Source organism: Grammomys surdaster, unplaced genomic scaffold (assembly GCF_004785775.1).
Source record: "Grammomys surdaster isolate TR1022 unplaced genomic scaffold, NIH_TR_1.0 253, whole genome shotgun sequence".
Lineage (NCBI taxonomy): Eukaryota > Metazoa > Chordata > Mammalia > Rodentia > Muridae > Grammomys > Grammomys surdaster.
In genome coordinates, this window is record NW_021604694.1 from 215703 (window position 1) to 222262 (window position 6560).

At 45.4% G+C, this 6560-nt stretch overlaps 1 protein-coding gene across 7 annotated transcripts in view; it reads right to left on the minus strand.

Annotated features, from left to right (window-relative positions):
- The window catches only part of Tmem219 (transmembrane protein 219), a 30732-nt gene extending 27871 nt beyond the window's left edge, over positions 1-2861 (minus strand). For 6 of the 7 annotated variants that reach the window (XM_028775200.1, XM_028775199.1, XM_028775201.1 and 3 more), the window contains exons 1-2: positions 2756-2857; positions 2277-2334 (exon numbers count right to left, since the gene is read on the minus strand). The gene's annotated coding sequence lies outside the window, so the exon portion shown is untranslated. Of the gene's footprint in view, positions 1-2276; positions 2335-2755 lie in introns of all 7 variants that reach the window. The other variant, XM_028775198.1, reaches the window with a different exon arrangement.
- Positions 2862-6560: the final 3699 nt, after the last annotated feature.

Sequence of the window (6560 nt, forward strand, 5' to 3'; positions counted from 1 at the left end):
GTCAGTCAGCACCTGTCAGTCAGCACCTGTCAGTCAGCACCTGTCAGCACCTGTCAGCACCTGTCAGCACCTGTCAGCACCTGCTGCTTTCACAGCAGGTGTGCTTGGCTTGGAAGCCCGGTCCCGGGTGCTCTATCTACCCCTCTGCAGCAAGCTCATGCTCTGTGTCCTCCTGGCGGGGTTTCAGCTGTGCAGGCCTGTGCACAGCAGCAGTTGCTCTCACCTAGGCATGGCTGACAAACTCCTTATTGTTCTCAACACTGAATTTGTTTTTCTTTTCTTTCTTTTTTCTTTTTTCTTTTTTCTTTTTTTTTTTTTTTTGTGACAAGGTTTCCCTTTGTAGCTCTGGCTGTCCTGGAACTCACTCTGTAGACCAGGCTGGCCTCGAACTCAGAAATCCGCCTGTCTCTGCCTCCCAAGTGCTAGGATTAAAGGCGTGCGCCACCACTGCCCGGCTCAGCTTTTCTTTTTTAATGTTTATTTATTTTATGTATGTGAGTACACTACAGCTGTCTTCAGACACACTAGAAGAAGGCATCGAATCCAATTACAGATGGTTGTGAGCCTCCATGTGGGAATTGAACTCAGGACCTCTGGAAGAGCAGTCAGTTCTCTTAACTGCCGAGCCATCTCTCCAGCCCCCCCTACACAGTGAACTCTGTGCCAACATGCTGAGATAGAACCTGGCTCAAAAACAGATAAACAAAAATAACACCTAATAATAAAAGAAGAGTCAGGCTGGGGTCATGTCTTGGGTGGCACCGTGTAGGCTGCGTCCCTTCCTACAGCATCCTGTTGTGTGACCCTGTTCCCACAGAGATCCGTTTACTCCCCTAGGAGAAAGCATTTGTACAAGGAGTGTAGCATAGGGCCCTCGAGGGTGGTAAGCAAACAGCCTGCTTTGAGACACTTGAGATATCCTGAGCATATCTGGTGACCGTGATGAGGGATACTCTGTAGATTTTTTTTCCTTTTCTTTTCTTTTTCTTTTTTCTTTTTTTTTTGTTTTGTTTTGTTTTGTTTTTCGAGACAGGGTTTCTCTGTGTAGCCCTGGCTGTCCTGGAACTCACTCTGTAGACCAGGCTGGCCTCGAACTCAGAAATCCGCCTGCCTCTGCCTCCCAAGTGCTGGGATTAAGGGCGTGCCCACCACCGCCCAGCTAACTCTGTAGATTTTTTTTTATTGTTTTTCTCTCCCTGCTTTTAACCCTTGAGCTATCTTGGAATAAAAGCTTCAGAGACGCCCTGTAAAAGACTCTTCCCAGTATTGCCTAGAATTTTCTGGTTCTGTTGAATCTCAAAATTTACTCAATTCTCAGTGACAGGCAGGTCTTCATAGATAAAGCACAAATCTAATATGTAGGGACCCTGAATTCAATCCCAGCGCCTCACAGACACAAAAGAGAGTAATGAGGTAATAGGAGTCCTTAAAACTGTTCCTTTGGACGAAGAGCTTTAGCCCTCTTTCTGATAGAACTGCTTAACATAAAACTGTCGAATCTTTTGTAGCCTCTGTATTTCTTGTTTCTCTCTCTTTTATCTAAATATGGCATGGGGCAGGGACAGAATATTTCCATTTGCTTGTTTTTCTCAGCAGTTTGCTTCAAAATGGGCAGCTTGGCCAGGGTGGGAACCCGGGAGAACGGCAAGGGAGAAAGAGAAAAGACTGGAGCTGGAGGTCTGGAGTGTGACCTTGATCCTCTTCATGACATGTGGCCCTGGTCCAGTGGACTATGTCCAGAGAAACTTGATTAGATGTGCTGTTAAGAGCCACATGAATGGTTGAAGACCTAGCTCCATACTAAAGTGCTTGCCCAGCATAGACAGGACCCTGAGTCTAATCCCTTGCCCTGCAATGTACAGACATGGAATTTTCTGGGTATAGGCACAGGCCTTTAATCTCAGCACTTGAGAGGTGGAAGCAAAGCCTCAACTTCATCCTCAGCTATGTACCACACTAGAGACCAACCCGGCCTACGTGGTATGCTCTTTCAAACAAGTAAACAAGATTCACATAGTGCATAGTACGTCAAGGGCAGCCAAAGATCCCTGAGCGGTGACTCCAGTCCAAATGGTGGTTCTAGGTAATTGCTTTCTTCTACAGCCCAGCCCAGCCTTGCAGGAGGGGTATGGAAGATGGTCTGGATTCCATGCGCTTTAGGCTGGCTTGAGTCAGGACTAGCCCCAGTCCTAAGGAAACTGGATTGTTAGATTGGGCCCATAGAGCAGAAGGGGACAGGTAGAGGTCTGGTAGGCCTAAGGTTTTCCAGGACTCACCTAAGTGCTCAGAGGAAGGCAAAGTTCCAAGGAGACTTTGAAGAACAGTATGAGGGTCCTATTATCAGGGATGCAGAAAAGTAACTTAGTGAGCAAAAAACCATCACTCAGCTTCAAGCCTTTCTGTTCCTCCGTATCACACAGGCATAAGCAGCCACTATAGAACTGGGGATGCTCTCAGCAAAAGAGTACTTGCCTAGCACATCAAGGCTCTGGGTTCAGTCTTCAGCACCAACAATAACAGAGAAGCATTGGCGCCCCTGCTCCTGGTTCAAGGGCTGGATGATACCTATAAGGATTCCCTAGCCGACACTCTTGGTGATGTGGAAGCTTCTAGGCTTCAGACTCTACACACATTCAAAGACTAACAGAGCTCTGAAAGGCTGGGACTTGGTACACAAAGTCCCTCTCCTACTCTCTCCTCTGTACTTGCCTGGCCCAAGCCCAAGCCCCACCTCTGCCCCCCAAGAAGCCCTTACCTGTGATAGTTCCACTTTTTCCTCCTCCAGAGGCAGCTTGAAGCCAGGAGGCAGCACAATGCTGCCAAGCCTGGAGAGTCCCCCAGATTCTTCTGTGGTTAGGCCAGCTGTATTAAAATGAACTTTGTTCCCTGAGGATTTGTTCATGGAGGTGTTATTGTGTACTCAGCTGCAGTTCCCATGGCTACAGGCTCACAGAGAGAAGGGAATGGGTATTCACCAGTGGTTTCTGTAAAATAGGAATTTGACCTCATTTATAATCAAATATGCAGCAGAAACTCTTGCAAATGACCTAACTTGAATAGAGTTCAAAGTGTTCTGAATGACAATCAGAAAGAACATTAAATAAAATATACATGTTGAACTATGGATTCTATCCCTGGTTCAATCCAGGTATATTATAGGTTTGAATTGATCATTTAGAAATTAACCTTTACATATGGATCATTCAACTGAAAGTCCACAGGCCAGATCTAATTCATTTTGGACACAGTGATTAAAATTTTGTTTTGGGAGCCAGATATGGTGGTACACATCTTTAATCCAAGCACTTGGGAGGCAGATAGAGAATTATGAGTCCTTGGTCTACATAGTGTGTTCCAAGCTAGCCAAGCCTATATAGTGAGACTCTAGTTACAAAAAATGTTTTGGGTCAAGTTTAGGGAAAAAAAAAAAGCTGGGCAGTGGTGGCACACACCTTTAATCCCAGCACTTGAGAGGCAGAGGCAGGCAGATCTCTGAGTTCAAGGCCAGCCTGTTCTACAGAGTGAGTTCCAGGACAGACAATCAGGGCCACACAGAAAAACCCTGTCTTGAAAAACCAAAATAGATACATAGGTAGATAGACAAATGGGTTTTAAAAAAATTTTTTTTAAATCTGTATATTTGGACCAGTGAGATACATCAGTAGAGAAAGGCCCCAGCTGCCAAGGCTGATGGATCTATCCTTGTAACTATTGTGGTGACAGGAGAGAACTGACAAACACACAGATGCATACACACCCACATGCACAAGACAGAGAAAAATGGGAGGACTAGAAGTTCAAGGTCATCTTTGGCTACATCGTGAGTTTGAGGCCAGCCTGAGAATATGAGACTGTCCCAATAAACAATGAAAACAACAAACAAAATTCAGTAAAAACCCAAAGTTGTCTTGTGGAGGGGAGGGCCACCAGGAATACACCAAACATTGAACAAAGGAAGTAGGGTTTGCGATTCCTAAGGAAGGACAACACAGTCTGGGGAAGCATAAGGCAGCAGCTGAAGACATAGAAATGAGTTGCCAGAGGCCTTACATGGATGGGGTTTCTAGGATGTGGACAGGGGTTTCCTGTCAGGAAGCAGCAGTAACTCTGGCTGAACACGTTCTGTCTGAGAGAGGAGCAACAGGCTTTCAGGGGCTCTTCCAGGTCAGGCAGATGGAGGCTGGACTTTATCACACAGCCTGCCTCTTCTCCAGGAATTGCTAATCTGGAGACTGTGGAACAAACTTTTGTAGTTGGATTAAGATAAATGTCCCCTCCTTTTGTTGCAGAGCACTCTGTGGCATGACAAAGGCCATTCTGTAGCATTTGGCACTGGTCAGAGGACATCAAACAATGGCATCATACATAGTCTCAAGAAACAAAAATAGTTAGGAATCCTAAAACAGAGCCCAAAGTCAGTTTTGTCTGCTTCTTTGTTTTTTTTGTTTTGGTTCTCTCTACAGGGTTTCTCTGTATAGTCATGGCTATCCCGGGAACTCACTCTGTAGACCAGGCTGGCCCTCAGACCCAGAGATCCACCAGCCTCTGCCTCCTGAATGCTGTGATTACAACTGTGTGCCACCTCATCAGGCTCAGTTTGGTTCTTTTATGCAGGAACTAGGAGGTGAACCAGACTTCCTCTTGTCGACTTCCTTCTGTGAGGTGAGCACCAACCCACAGCTGCAGACCTAGTCCCACATCTGTCTTTTTAAAAGCTCCAAGTGAGTTTCTTTTCTTCTTTTTAAAGATTTACTAGTTTTGTGTATGCATGGGTGTGTTTGGAAGCCATTGGAGGTCAGAGGAAGGTTTCGAACCTCTGGAGCTGGACTTATAGATGGTTGTGAGCCACACAACTTGGGTCCCAAGCCCTGAACTGGAGTCCACTCCAGCTCAGGCCTTCTCTGTCAGCACAGTCACAGAGGACTCTGCCAGAGCTGCAGTGTGCAGTATGCAGGCACAGCAGGGAGTGTCTGGTGCAGTCTGCATTTCCTTTGGTCAATGGATATATTTGGAAACTGGTTTTGAGCTTCTTCTTTTTTTTTTTTTTAAACATTTTCAAAATATTCATTTTTTTTTGGTTTTTCGAGACAGGGTTTCTCTGTGTAGCCCTGGCTGTCCTGGAACTCACTCTGTAGACCAGGCTGGCCTCGAACTCAGAAATTCGCCTGCCTCTGCCTCCCAAGTGCTGGGATTAAAGGCGTGCGCCACCACCGCCCGGTGGTTTTGAGCTTCTAAGTAAAAGGTGTGTTCTTTGTGTTGCGTGGGGTTGAGTTTTGTATCCCCCTTTCCAGTTGCATCATCCCTATTCAGAGAAGTTTGGCCCATGTGCATGATAAGGGACTCAGTCATTCCCGCTGGGAGACAGCAAGAGTAGCCTATTGACCCATTTTAGAAATTTCTGGGTATCATTTTCCTGAAAATGATACTGGAGAAAAGGTCACTTAAAATATCTGAAGACTCTAACAACCACCCCAAAACATACATGTCCATATGTAGAAGGAAAGAGAAAAGCCTACAAGTAGGACCAGGTCGGTCACATGGGTGGGGGTCTAGGCATCACACATCACAAAAGGCATGGGCAACTTTTCATCTCTTGCAATGGACAGATTCTGTGGTGGAAGTTACACCATTCTCACTTGTGACTTAGAAGTTAGGCTCAGTGTCACATCCCCAGAACCCTACCTTTTAAGAGGGCTAACCTGGGCACAGAGGGCTAACCTGGGCATGGAAGGACCTGCTTTTAAGCCCAGTGCTTGGGAAGCAGAGGCAAGCAGCTCTCTGTGAGCTTTAGGCCAGACTGGTTTACAGAGTAAGACCCTGGCTTACACATTACACAGCAAGAGTGTATGTGGGAGGGTGTGTGTGTGTGTGTGTGTGTGTGTGTGTGTGTGTACGGAGAGTGGGGGACTGGAAAACACTCTCCTATCGCAAAGAGAGCCCAGATATTATATTAGCTTCTGTTCCTGACAGGCTAGGATTTATTTATTTACTTATTTAGTTACTATTTATTTTTCTGATACAGGGTCTCTGTGCGGTCATGGATGTCCTGGAGCTTGCTGGATCTAAAGGTTTGTGTCACCCTGGCAAGTTCGGTATAGATTTTATTAGTAGGATTATAACTGTCTCAGTAGAAGGATTTTTGTTCAGGTTTAATTTTTATAAGACCAAAGCTTAGAATTAATTTTTTAAACCAAACCAAACCAAACCAAACCAACCAACCAACTAACCAAATAACAACAACAACAAAAACCCTTAAGAATGGATCTATGGAAGGTGTCTTTGGCTGTCTATCAAAGTTTGAAGCTAGTCTGGCATACGTGAAACAACCCACTTCCCCCTCAATATTATCTACAAGATGAAAGGAACGAGTCAGGGCTAAAACAGTATGTGTAGAGCACAGGGGGCTCTAAAACCTTCATCTGCCTTCAGTTCAGCAGGGCTCGACTCAGTAGCCAGTGTTCATTCAAACTTCCAAAGTCTGACCCCAATTAGTTTATTTTATCCATATTTAATCCCATCACAATTGGTGAAAACTTATTCTGGTGATAATTAACTCAAAT